Source organism: Chenopodium quinoa, unplaced genomic scaffold (genome assembly GCF_001683475.1).
Source record: "Chenopodium quinoa cultivar QQ74 unplaced genomic scaffold, ASM168347v1, whole genome shotgun sequence".
Classification (NCBI taxonomy): domain Eukaryota; kingdom Viridiplantae; phylum Streptophyta; class Magnoliopsida; order Caryophyllales; family Amaranthaceae; genus Chenopodium; species Chenopodium quinoa.
In genome coordinates this window covers 163,421-178,742 of record NW_018745324.1, presented here as the reverse complement: position 1 = coordinate 178,742, position 15,322 = coordinate 163,421, and positions in this window count along the sequence as shown.

Genomic DNA, 15,322 nt, shown 5'->3' with positions numbered 1-15,322 from the left:
TTCTTGTGCGAGCATAGCCCCTATTGTCTCTTTGGTGACTGTTAAGTACAACCTAAGAGGGATTCCTTGGAGTGCTGGTGCTAATACAGGAGGGTTAGCGAGATAGGCTTTGATCTTCTCAAAGGCTTTTTGACATTCACCGTCCCATATTCCCAGCACATTCTTTTTAAGCTTCTTGAATATTAGTTCACATATCGTTGTCAATTTAGATATGAACCTACTTATGTATTGCAACCGGCTAATTAATCCCCGAATTTTCTTTTAGGTTTTGGGCGGTGGCATTGACATGATTGCTTTGATCTTGGTTGGGTCTATCTCTATTCCTCTAGAGCTAACGACGTATCCCAACAGTTTTCCTGAGGTGACTTCAAAAGCACACTTGGATGGGTTCAACCTTATGCTGTATATTCTTAACCTTTCAAAGAATTTTCTTAGCACTACCAAATTCCTTTATCGATCCTTTGATTTCACAATCATGTCATCTACATAGACTTAGACTTCCTTGTGCATAATTTCATGGAGTAAAGCAGTTCGTTGGTAAGTGGCACCCGCGTATTTCAACCCGAATGGCATCACCGTGTAACAGTAAGTTCCCCAAGGTGTTATAAAGGTTGTTTTCTTCACGTCTTCTTCTTCTATGAGGATCTGATTATACCCTGCGTATCCATCCATAAATGAGAGGAGTGCGTGGTATACTGTATTATCTACTAGAATATCGATGTGTGGTAAAGGGAAGTCGTCCTTTGGACTTGCCTTATTTAGATCTCGATAGTCAACACACATTCGTACCCTTCCATCCTTCTTCAGAACTGGGACTAAATTTGCAACCCATTAAGGGTATTTAGATACCCTGATAAAACCTGATGTTATTTGTTTTTGTAGTTCTTCTTTTATTTTAAAAACTACGTCGGGTTTCATTCGACGTTACTTTTGTTTTACAGGATTTATTCCTGGAATTAGTGAAATTGTGTGTTGAGCTATTTCTCTATTAATGCCTGGCATATCTTCATATGACCAAGCGAATACATCAATGAATTTTTTTAATAGATTAATAAAATTGGTTCTTTCATCTTTATTAAGTGTTAGTCCGATTTTAACTTCTCTTTTAAGGGTTGGATCTTTAGAGATGTCAACCGTTTCAGTATCCTCAATTATCGGTGTTTTACTTTCAAGTGTTTCCATTGCTTTAATTATTTCTTTGTCACTTTCATTGTTAGTTAAGTAATGCTCATTATCTTGAGTTAAAGAATGACACCAAGAGTAAGCAAAAGAAGACATGTTATTAAATCAAAAACCATTACATCAAATAAAGTGATGTCCGTTGGGACTTGATTATTAAATATTCTAGGGGAAGACGCTAAAGAAGAAGAGCTACGAGGGGGTGCTATGACTAAAAAATTAGAAGACTCGATAGGGAAGAGTGTGACTCGAACTCTGACTTAGACGATTCTTCGAACATTGGTCATTGTCCGGTTGTTATGGAAATCTTTCTTCCGCTTGGAGTAGTCACCTTCACGGTCTTTCGCCATCCTTGAACTAGACCCTCTGCTGGAGTGATAAGTTTGGAAGGATCAAAGTTATCACTCTGTAGTACTGTTTAAATGAGAGAGGAGTTGTCTTCGATATGCGTTGGCTCATTCTTCTCATACCCAAAGAGAAGTCCCATGGCATTAAAGTCAAAGCATGGGGGTGCTTTTTCCTTATGGATGGGAGTTGGAACATCATCTAGAAAATTACAATCCAAAAATATTTCAAACCCATGTTGCCTTATGCCATTCTTGACAAATGGTTAAGGAAATTCATAGCATGGATAATCCTCTCCCTCTTTTATGAATTGCCCATTTAGGGTAAGACGATGACGATCCATTGGGATTGCTTTCTTTTGGGTAAGAGCATTCCTACGCGCATTTTCTTTTTCCCAGGCTCTCTTAAGATCTATCGGAGTAGGTTCAAAACCCAGTCCAAAAGTGTCCAATTTAGGGAGGCCAAGTAGTCCCATTTGTTTTGCTATCCTTTTCTTCTTTAGCTCATTCCAAGAAAGTGTCCCTGTTTCTTGAGGATGGCATTTACTGTCATGTTAGAGTGGAGGTCGTAGTGAAGAGGGGTCCTTTCATCCTCCTCAATTAAGGAGATCTCATTGTTAAAGCCCCACAAGTCTTCGTCATCTTCATCGTGCTCCACGTCTATGATGGGATTTTTAATAGCCTCGATTCTCATTGATGAAGCATCAATTATGACAGGGATTCCTCCAACTATAGCCTTCACTTGTTTATGAAGGGATGAAGAGATGGCCTTTAGGTCGTGAAGCCAAGGGCATCCCAATAGTAGGTTGAAAGAGGCTTTAATGTCTACCACTGGAAAAGTAGTGGCATGTTCTATGACTCATGATGTTACATTCATGGTTATAGTCCTAAGAGCTTGGAGGCAAGTGTAGTTGTCATAGGCTATTATTCCCTGTGTAGACGGACACAAGTCTTCATCTTTTATCCCTAATATCCTCCCAGTTCGGAGTGGACAGACATTAATTGCTGATCCATAATCTATAAGAGTCATTGGGACATTCATTCTCTTGCAGATTACTGTGAGATTTAATGCTTTGTTATGTTTATCACCTTCTATAGGTAAGTCTTTGTCAGAAAAGGTGATTAAGTTAATGGGAGTAGGAAGATCACTTGTGAGGAAGTTAGCCAACCCCTCAGGAGTGGTTTCAGAATCTATTCATATTTTGTCCAAAGCATTTATTACTGCCAACCTATGTAGATGGGATGTAGCTAAGAGTTTCCATACATTCATGTCAACTTTAGTTTTCTTTAATTGCTTGACAAAATCGTTGTCTTCTATGATAAGTATGGGAACTTGCTGAGTAGTAGGGATAGGTTGTTGCACATTAATGGGAGGTTGCATTCTCCCGGATCTTGTGAGAACATCTATGGGTGAATCTTCTTCATCCCAAATGTTGTCCATTGGATATATTGTGGAGAGTGGGGTCTTTTCCATATCCTTAAGGTAGACGTCTTCATCATTAGTGTCCCAAACTCCATTAATGGTAGCGTCTTTCTTTTGTGGAATTTGGATAATCTTTTTATCATTAATAAGTTTCTGAATTAAACCCTTAAATTTAAAACTGTGTTCTATTGTATGTCCCCCTAACTGATGATGGACAGTAGAATATATCCGTTCTCTTTAGTGATTCAAATGGTCTCGGTTCGAGAGGTTTAATCTTGCCACTCTAGAGAGAATTTTGAACATATTGGCATAAGTGGTCCCAATTGGAGTGTAAGACCTATGGCTCCTTTTGGGTGTTTTAACTACTTGAAGGGAGAATAGTTTCTTCGTAGTTGGCATAACCTCTTTGTTGACATGTTAATTTCATTCTTTTTCTGTGCATTCAAGAACACTTCTACATATGCCTACGAATTTCTCTACCGAATATACAAGAAGAAATATATCTTCTTTAGTGGGCGGTTATTGCATTTGGGACGGTTCACTCATGGCGTCAAAGAATACTTCTTCTTCTTCTTCAAGGGCATGAGTTTCTTCAACAGGTTTAATCAAAGACGAGGGATCAACATAATTGTCCTCATTAGAGATGTCCAAGGAGTCAGAAAGTGGTGCACTGTTGATGCTTGACTTCTTGCTTGTATGAGGCACTGGGAGTTTATTATTGTTGATCAAGTCCTGGATATCATCCTTTAGCTTCCAACAATTCTCAGTAATATGACCCCTGCCTTGATTGTACTTGCAATGTGCATTGGGGTTCCAATTAGCCGTTCTCTTTTCGACTGGTGGATCCCTAAATGGTCTAATAGGAGTTATAATACCTTTTTCGTGAAGACGGTCAAATGTGGTGTCATAACTCATACCAATAGGAGTAAAGTTTCTCTTAAATGGTTTCTTTTGTCCCTGATTAATCACAGCAAGGACTTCATTCAGATTAAAGGTGCTAACAATGTTTGAGTGGGTAGTTTTGGAAGAAGAACGATTGTCGTTCTTTCCTTTCTAGCCACTGTTAGAGTTACTGTTAGCAGCTTTTTGCTTTGCAAGGTCGTCTTCAATATTAATTCCAATGTCATAGACGGCCTTAAAGGTGTTCAAGTTGCTTTGGTACTTGAGATGTCTAAAATATTTTTCCTGGAGATTTTGTATGAACAATCTCACAAATTCCTTTTTAGTAGGTAACTAAATCATCTTAGCAGAGGTTTCCCTCCACTTATTAAAGAAAGAAGTAAAACCTTCATTCTCTTTTTGTTTAAGTATCTCAAGCTCCCTATGATCAGTTTCAACTTGAATATTACACTTATACCTATCAATAAAGCATTATTGGAAAACAGTTTCAAGTGATAAAGAAAACAATGTATGAAAAATTTTCTTATCTATCCCCTTAATGTTCATTATTGTCTCGAACGCTCTTAAGTGGAAGTACGGATTGTCTGTTGCCTTGAACTTAGGGATGTCAGTGGCATTGAACTTCTGCGAAAGAACTTCTTTGTCCACTAAGACCCCTTGCGAGCTAATGCCCTGGAATCTGTAATCATTGGATATTTTTCTCAAGCTTTCTTGCATGAGCTCCATTTGTTGTTGCCTTACAGGGTCATTAACTTGAAGAGATATACTATTCATTAATTCAGTTAGGTTGGCTACATCCTTCTTCAGTTCATTAACTTCTTCTTGAGACGCCATGATCTTCTTAGCTTTTCTTTTCCGAGTGATGGGTTTGTCAAAAAGGAGTATTTGAACGAATGTATTGTCTTTGATTAACCGCCCTTCCTTTCTTGACCAAGCGATATAAATTAAACCATTTATTTATTTTAATTACTTGACTCAAATTTGACTTTGACTTTATTGATTTAAATAACAATAAAAGGAAAAAATAAGGTGTATTTTTTAAGACAAGCAAGGGTTTAAAAAAGTATGGTTTAATTGGAGGATAGTATGGTTTAACTGGAGGATTAATGTCCGACTTACCCCCCTAAAAAAATGACGAAAAACACGCGCATAGAAGACTCTCTAGACATGGTCAAAATGTGACACATTATGTGTGTGCTTTAATAGTGAAATTGAGTGACATACTTTGACTCTTGTTTGAGACCATGGGAGTATGTGCCTAGACTCAAATAAGGACTAAACATGATTACTGTCATTAATAAACTAATTAAACCGTTTTAGCGAATTGATTAGACTGATTCGTCGTGAAGACTCGAGCAAAAATACAGGCTGTCGTCAGACGACAATACTGTTGCTAGATGCTAAGGGTCAGCGCCAGACGACAATATCGTCGCCTGGCGCCAATCACTAACGTGTGGCGCCATAGTCCAAATCTCTACACCATTCTGGAACAACGATTTGGGATTGTTTCCATTATTTTGCTCTAAAGGGACTAGCCTAAAAGTCATACTAAGTCAAGTTTGATCAATTTATTAGACTTTAATAATTTATTAATTAATTAATTAATTAAATTAGCAAAGTTCTTTGGTCATTAATGTATTTAACTCATTCACAAGTCAAACAAACGGTTAGGAAAAAACACATAAAATATGCATAACATGTAAAGCACAAGTAGTCATATAGTCACGATATGATGCACTTAATGGCGCAGCTCTACAACCCTAAACCTAGATCCCTACGCCTATAAATAAGGGTCTTCGTTCAGCATCACGACGTTCGAAAAAATCAGAATTAAAACCCTAGCATTCTCAAAACCCTAATCTCTCGGCTTCTCTTACTATCATACTACTTTTTCTTCTCTCTTCCCAAATACTTTCCATCACTAATTGAATCCATTGACGTCCTTGGAGGTACGAAGAAGAAAGAAAGTCCATAAACGCATTAAACGGAGATTTAACAAAAAAAAAAGAACGGTTAGTTTCCTGAGCACTTAGATAAATCACTTTTCTTTTATTGTTTAAATAACTTTAATTGAATACGTAGTGTTATTTGATCACTTTAAACAAACTTTTAATTAATTAATACACATAGTATTCTCTCGTTTAATCAAGACTAGATTTTGATAATTAATTGCTTTTTTATCACTTAAGATAAGGCGAATGTTGTTTATTTTGTTCTTTTCACGAATATTAATCAAACAAAGAATAACGACTTTTGCAATGTAATTCCTACATGATTAATGCTTGTAAATAAAATCAACTATCTTAGTCTTTAGGTATCACGTTGCATATATTGTTTGGTAATGAAATTATGAAAAAGGAAGAGCTAGTAGAGGTCGTACTAGGGCTAAGATAGTGATTCCCCTCTAAAGGGAACGTTATCTTAGTACCCTCGCTCTCGAACTCATTTCTGGTTTATGTAGACCAATTTGGGCATGGGTAAACTTACCTTGAAATCTACATGGGAGAAAGGCATGAACGAGGTTTATGAGTTTTCCTAAAACTCATTGGCGACTCCTGTTTCTTACAAAAAAGCATGATGAGAGTATCATTTCTAATTCAAGGTCTCTCAAACATTCAGGATTTCAAATCCTAATTATAAACCCTAAAAATTGTAAAGTCATAGTGTGGACACCTAAAAATGTCTCCCCAAAACCAAACCCGATGATGAACAACCTTTCACCGCCATTATTGGTCAGGTTGAGTATTTACTTGGAGTGCTTATATCCATATTTCCATTTCATAAACCAACCCAACTCCTAGCCCATTTCCCCAAACCATAACTTATTTTCCACTTTTCGTGCCTTTAAACCCAAAATAATTCATTTCGTGTCCTTTAAAACCATTCATTTCGTGTCCTTTTTATAAAAACGTTTAATATAGTTTATTTTTGTCAGTAATATATGTCCAATTATTAAGTAATTGGATGGGGCTTTAAAAGGGCTTTTCAACGATATATTATAAGCCCAAATCCGAGTTATAACAAATAAGTTATGGCCAAAATATTAAATTGAGCCCAAACCGAACCTAAGCCCACCTTACCTACGACCCAATGATCATGCGGAGGGTCCAAATTATTTAATCCTATTCCTAAAACAATTAGAATTAATTGGAAACTTCTATAAGTTTCTAAAAGATCTTAATTATCCTTTTTGAAAAGATAATATTAAAGAGTTTGAAATTGAATAAAACATTTTCTTTTTTTGAAAGTCCTAATTCTATTTAAATTGAAAGATGTTCAAAGATAGTCAGATATTATTTTTGTGCCTCATGGTTTTTATCCAAATTTTATATGGTTGGATATCCCTTGAAATTATCTTTCCAATGATATATTATAATATCAATTCCGAGCTATAACGGAAATGATATGAATAAAATGTCAAACTCTATTCAAAACTGACACCGTCTCACTATTTAGGCCATATATTTTATTCTAAAAATTATTTTAATCTGATTCTAATTGGATTAGAAAGTACACTTCAATATCTTTCCAACTATATCTTATTTATCTTATTCCGATATATGGATCAAAAGATATGATAAAACCAAAAACCGCAAAAACTGCAGTCTATCGAGTTTTATTCTGATTTATTTCAGATCTTATCTTGTTTTTTTTACCCTTCTTTTTTCTCTACAAATAGAGGTCATATTTCCCCTTTTTCAATGATCAAGAATCTTGATCACAAATTTATTCTCTTCTCCCTCTTTAGCCTAAACACTTGCCTCCCCATTCTTTCACGATTCCTTCCTTTAAGCACTCCAAGGAATTCATACAATACCCAAAGTTCTATACTTAAACCAAGGTGTGAAAGGTATAAATAACTGAGGGTTTGGACCAAATCACCTCTACTTTTAAATTATTTTTCATTTGATTTATATTTTTATTGAAGTTACTAACAATATATTCATGATGTAGCAATTTCAAGGCAGAAAGTGAGTAATTAATCACTTAATTACTCTTATTTTTATTAATATTTCTAGCATAATAATTAGGCTAATTTATGATTTGAATTGACTAACGCTTGTGGAAACCTAAAAATGTCTCCCCAAAACCAAACTCGATGATGAACAACCTTTCAGCGTCATTATTGGTCGAGTTTAGTATTTAATCTTGGAGTGCTTAAATCCATATTTCCATTTCATAAACCAATCCAATTCCTAGCCCATTTCCCCAAACCTTCACTTATTTTCCTCTTTTCGTGCCTTTAAACCCAAAATCATTCATTTCGTGTCCTTTTTATAAAAACGTTTAATCCAATTTATTTTTGTCCATAATATGGGTCCAATGATTGAATAGTTGTATGGTGATTTAAAAGAGCTTTCCAACGATATATTATAAGCCCAAATCCGAGTTATAAAGAATATATTATGGAAAGAATATTAAACTGAGCCCAAACCGAACCTAAGCCCACCTTACCTACGATCCAGTGATCATGTGGAGGGTCCAAATTATAATCCCATTCCTAAACCAATTAGGATTAATTAGAATCTTCTAGAAGTTTCTAAATGATCTTAATTATCTTTTTGAAAAGATAAGATTAAAGAGTTTGAAATTGAATAAAACTTTTCTTTTTGAAAGTCCTAATTCTATCTGAATTGAAAGATGTTCAAAGTTACACAGATATTATTTTATTAACACATATTTTTTATCCAATTTTTATATGGTTGTATAGCCCTTGAAATTATCTTTCCAATGATATATTATAATATCAATTCCGAGCTATAACGGAAAAGATACGAATAAAATGTCAAAGTCTATCCAAAACCGACACCGTCTCACTATTTCGGCCATATCTTTTATTCTACAGATATTTTAATCTGATTCTAATTGGGTTATAAAGTACACTTCAAGATCTTTCCAACGATATCTTATTCATCTTATTCCGATTTCTGGATCAAAATATATGATAAAAACAAAAACCGCAAAAACTGCAGTCTATCGAGTTTTATTCCGATTTAATTCGGATCTTATCTTAATTCTTCGACCCTTCTTTTTTTCTCTATAAATAGAGGTCATATCTCCCCTTTTTATCAAACATCAACAAGCTTGATCATCAAATAATTCTCTTCTCCCTCTTTAGCCTAAACACTAGCCTCCCCATTCTTTCACTATTCCTTCCTTTAAGCACTCCAAGGAGTCCATATAATACCCAAAGTTTTATACTTAAACCAAGGCGTGAAAGGTAAAATTGACTGAGGGTTTGAACTAAATCAACTCTACTTTTTATTTAATTTAATTGTTTCAGTTTGATTTATATTTTAATTGAAGTTACTAACAGTTTATTCATGATGTAACAATTTAAAGGAAACGCGGAAAGTGAGTAATTAATCACTTAATTACTCTTATTTTTATTCTTGTTGCTGGAATCATGATTAGGTTTATTATTTGATTTGACTAACGCTATTATTGTTGAATTTCTTCCAGTATTAATGTTGATTTTTATTATATTTGTTGATCACTATATTGCATGTTTAAAGGGAATATGTAATTGAAAATCACGCCTAATAAGATAATTTGGACAACCGGTTTAGGTTCCTTTTTAATCTTATTATTAAATCAAGTGATCACAATATTATAGAATTATGTGTTGCATTAATATTAAACCAATTTAGCTTAATAATAGTTTGGAGCAAATTGAATCTTTGTTTGTATGCCTTTGAGATCGCAGGAATCACTTTTCACTATAAGAATCGAGTAGAGGCCAATACGGGCGAATGTGACTCCATGACTCACTTCGTACCATCATCCCCGATCCTCCTTTCGTGGTTCCGAACCATATGGAGTTAGTAATCTCATGGATTATGAATGGGGTGAAACCTTCACAGGTCAATCGTTGTTGCCTATCGTTGTCCCTTTATTCGTGGTTGTCTTAAATGACCCGTGAACGGTTTACAAGTTCCTTAAAAACTTGTTAACGGCTCCCTACTTTCCTTGTCCCTAATCGTATATGTTAATTCCAACTTCCTATGAGTGCCAAGCATATTAACACATGTTTTAACGTAGGCACACTTCGAGCGACGCCTACAATTTGGCGACTTCACTAGGGAGGATTCTTGGTTATTTATCAATTTGAGTGATCGGTATTTAATTAAGATGAGTGGATGAGACTTGAAAGATTCTTGAATTGTATTCCTGCGATTTAATTGGCATTGTCACATATGCATATGATTTTAGCTTACTTATTTTTCCACAATAGTACGTGTTATACGTATGTGGCTAGCCCGGGGAATTTATGCTCTATCAACCCGAAAACGCTCATGGCAATAAGGGTTCATCCGAGTTTTTAAATCCACCCAAACCATGGAGTCGAGTTCGATTTCATCACGAACTCGCAGAACCGCCCATTGGCATACACCCTCAAGGGAGGCTGCCTTGCTAACGCGTCCAAACTCTTAACCTTGGTACCCTTTAACACCCAAAAGCTTGACCATATTCGAACATAGAACTTGACTTTAGGTTGCGAACTACATTGCATCATGCGTGACGATATGCTTATATGTGCATTTTTTTATTGACTTTTTTTAATTATTTTTTTTCTCTTATCAAACCCATTTTTTATTACTATTATTAGAGTCGAGCCATAGATTTTTGTTTTTTAAATTTTTGAGTCACTCGGATTTTTATTCCCGTATACTGCACAAGAGTCAACTTGTTTTGGTCATAGCCGGAGTTCCAGAAAGAGTTACGTTTCTTATAACCTATGCATCTATAGCCCCAAGTTGTATCTTTCATTTGGCGTTGATTTCGTCCCAATTAGAGTTACAGATCATAAGTTATAATTGATATACTACATCCTGTCCAGTTTAGGTGTCTTTTTAGCGTTAACTTTCTTTTTGTTTTCATTTTTTATATCTTTTCTTGTTAAGCTAGTCTTAGCCAAGTCCTTTAATCTGTGTCAACTCAAATAACATACGATTATAGATTTGTATTTACTTATTTTTTTTATACCCATGAGTCATAACTCTTCTAGAATTCTAGTCATCTTCCTAGTTTCTTGTGATCAATTTTTGTGCTAACCTTAACATGTGTTCTTTGTCTTTGATTGTGGTTGATCTTATTTATGACTATAGATTGCCAATGGACCGTTGTCACCTAGTAAATAGCATAAACATTAAAATTGGACAAAATTAATCAAGTTAGTTTGTCTTTTAGTCTTCCGTGCTATTTGGTCATTGGGTCCTTTGTTTTTCACAACGTCCTCATGTCTAGCCATGCGATCATACCACGAGTCTTAATAAACTCACCTAATCACACATGTTGAGTCATTTCACACACTTTGTCTTCGAGTAATGCACTATATTGTTTATGATCGTATACTAGGACCATGCATGCATCGTTTTCCGTCGTAATAGGAATGAGTGGAGTATTTCCCATCAGTTTTCAAAATCGTTTCATACACTCTTCCTTTTCAATCCGAGTATTGAGTGACTTCATTAAGTGAGTTCTTCCTTACACGGTACTTGAGTCTAAAATCACTAGGCAATAGTTGGAAGAATAAGGGGAACATCACTCCTTCCTTCTTTCCTTCCAATCAAAACATCAACAACAAGAAACTTTTTTCCTCACCAGGCGGCAAGAATTTACTCATAAACAGCCATGAAGATAAAGCACAATGCAAGTTCTCACCAAGATTTCATGTTTTCTTCTTCTTTTGTTTCAAACCCTTCCCCCTAAAATTCTAGCATAGGTTCTCCTTATCCGTGTGTCTATATGTCACATTTCTTACCTTCTTCATAAATGAGCATCTCTTTCTTACATTCGATCACGTAATTACCCAAAAAAAAAATTGCCAAACTAAACACAAGGTACACCAATGACTTGAGGCACCTTTGCAACCCATTCATTCTCCATTAACCATTCAATCACATATTCATTTATTCATCAATCATTTTGAGCCTCGTCTAACATTTGGCCTTCATTTCTTCAACCCACATTCACTTAACCCTGGGATGGGAAGGTGTGTAATTTGTAAGCAAGTTCAAAAAAAAATGTCTAAGGGCAAGTGTTCCAATGTCTTTGATATGAACACGTCTCAAATTGCGTCTCTCATCGAGTGCTTGGTACCGTGCCTGAGAAACATGAATGCTAAGTGAGTGATGGACCGCATGATCTGAGATTGCCTACAATGATTCACAAGAATGGAAAAATGGAAAGAAAAAATATATGAAAAATAAAACTTGCAAAGTCTAATACATAATTTTATATCTTGGGGGCTTCTCTCGGGTCTTGAGCCTTTTACCCCTTTCTTCCTTAAACCTTCAGCTTAACCACATTACAACCCTTGAAAGACCTCTTTGAGGTGTACACACACTTGTGAAAAGTTCGGTTAAAGCTACGTTCGGCCTGATTCCTAACGGATACGTAGGCAACCTCACATTGAGGTGCGGCCACATTCATATGCATGATCGAGTCGAAGAATATCCAATGCTTAATCCTATGACCCCTACCCATTTAAAGCTAGGCTTGGTGCTTGAACCCACATCATTTAGCCTACCTAGCCTAAAGATTCATCATCTTTGACTCTTCTCACATCTCTTTCCATCGCCATAACCCTTGCAGCCAGCCTTAGTATCACATTCATACATTTCACTCACACATCCATATCCATATCAATCATCCTTCCCTTTTAGAGCCCTTTATCATGAAATCTTGTTTCAACACTGTTCATGTTTCATCATATTTAAAGACAACATTCATTAGAAGAAACATTGTATACTTGCTTAGCTTCCTGACCTGAGCAATATTTATTGTTTCATGTATCGCATAATTTGCTGAGAAACTTTTATATATCAATGATTTTTAATCATACAAAGCATATCGTTCTTAGCTCCTTGACTTAAGCAACGTTCATTATGAAATAATCACTTCATCTATATACGTGTTTCGCTTCAAGAACTAAGTGACGTTCAAGATCGTTTCTTTACACCATATATGATGCTTAGCTCCATGACCTAAGTTCATTCATCGTGTCACATGATGTAATTGTCCTTAGCCTCCTGGCCTAAGGACATGCATCAAGCATACATTACTTTCAAGAAAAGCAATTCAATCCATGCGATTCATTTTGTCTTGCTCAATGAGGAAGTTCAAAACTTCTTTCCTTTTTTCGCGTCTTTTCTTTTGGGGAAGTTTAAAAAAACTTTTTCAAAATTTTCTCATCGAGGGAAGTTCAAAAATAAAAGTTCAGTTTTCACATCTTTCTTTTTCGGGAGAAAGTCGGTACCCTCCACTCATTACAAAAATTGACGGGAAATTTTTGCTTTTGCATCTTCGTTTTCTTGTGTCTGCACACATACATATACACACACACTCACTAGTCATACACATGTCATGTCACATCAAGTCAAACTTGGTCAAGTCAGTGGTCAAGTCAATCACAATATATACGAGTCTAGTGGCATATTTATTTTTGCAGGTCTCATCTACAGCCCACGTCCGGGGACAAGCGGACCATCTACAGCCCACGTCCGGGGACAAGCGGACCATTTACAGCCCATGTCCGAGGACAAGCGGACCATTTACAACCAGCCCACATCCGGGGACAAACGGACCATCTTCAGCCCACGTCCGGGGACAAGCGGACCATCTACAGCCCACGTCCGGGGACAAGCGGACCATTTACAGCCCACGTCCGGGGACAAGCGGACCATTTACAACTAGCCCACGTCCGGGGACAAGCGGACCATTTACAACTAGCCCACGTTCGGGGACAAGCGGACCATCTACAGCCCACGTCCAGGAATAAGCGGACTATCTACAGCCCACGTCCGGGGACAAGCGGACCATTTACAGCCCACGTCCGAGGACAAGCGGACCATCTACAGCCCACGTTCGGGGACAAGCGAACCATCTACAGCCCACGTTCGGGGACAATTGAACCACCACCATTCCATGACGTAGGGTTCTCGATACACAGGGACTTGCAATCTCATCATTTGTTGACTTTCCTCAAACATGGAAAGCATTATCGGTGGATTTCTTCAAGCATAGAAAAACGCCAAAATCATATGACGAATTTCCTCAAGCATGGAAAGTATCATCCGGTAGGTTTCTTCAGGCTTAGAAAGCTACCAAACACCTCAGTCGACTTTCCTCAAGCATGGATAGTATTTCAACAAAATGTCATTCGGTGGATTCCTTCAAGCATAGGAAGCTACCAAGCTCATTTGCCACCGATACACTGGTGTCAGATAAGAATTCTATCCCTTTACTCTTTTATCTGTAGAGCTAACATTTTTCTGCAGGTATCGGCGTATACAAAGTGATTTAGGATCGCCGAACGTCTTAAATCATTCTCCGTCCTTATCAACTACTTTGACTATCGTTTTCGAAACTGACGTTTCTACAAACTCAGTCAAAGTGGGGGCTTCTGTGGACACCTAAAAATGTCTCCCCAAAATCAAACTCGATGATGAACAACCTTTCAGCGCCATTATTGGTCGGGTTTAGTATTTAATCTTGGAGTGCTTAAATCCATGTTTCCATTTCATAAACCAACCCAATTCCTAGCCCATTTCCCCAAACCTTCACTTATTTTCCTATTTTCGTGCCTTTAAACCCAAAATCATTCATTTCGTATCCTTTTTATAATAACATTTAATCCAGTTTATTTTTGTCCATAATCTGGGTCCAATGATGGAATAGTTGGATGGGGCTTTAAAATAGCTTTCCAACGATATATTATAAGCCCAAATCCGAGTTATAACGAATACGTTATGGCCAAAATATTAAACTGAGCCCAAACCGAACCTAAGCCCACCTTACCTACGATCCAGTGATCATGTGGAGGGTCCAAATTATAATCCCATTCCTAAACCAATTAGGATTAATTAGAATCTTCTAGAAGTTTCTAAATGATCTTAATTATCTTTTTGAAAAGATAAGATTAAAGAGTTTGAAATTGAATAAAACTTTTCTTTTTGAAAGTCCTAATTCTATCTGAATTGAAAGATGTTCAAAGTTACACAGATATTATTTTAGTAACACATATTTTTTATCCAATTTTTATATGGTTGGATAGCCCTTGAAATTATCTTTCCAATGATATATTATAATATCAATTCCGAGCTATAAAGGAAAAGATATGAATAAAATGTCAAACTCTATCCAAAACTGACATCGTCTCACTATTTCGGCCATATCTTTTATTATACAAAATATTTTAATCTGATTTTAATTGGATTATAAAGTAGACTTCAATATTTTTCCAACTATATCTTATTCATCTTATTCTAATTTTTGGATCAAAAGATATGATAAAAACAAAAACCGCAAAAACTGCAGTCTATCGAGTTTTATTCCGATTTAATTCGGATCGTATCTTAATTCTTCGACCCTTCTTTTTATCTCTATAAATAGAGTTCATATCTCCCCTTTTTATCAAACATCAACAATCTTAATCATCAAATAATTCTCTTCTCCCTCTTTAGCCTAAACA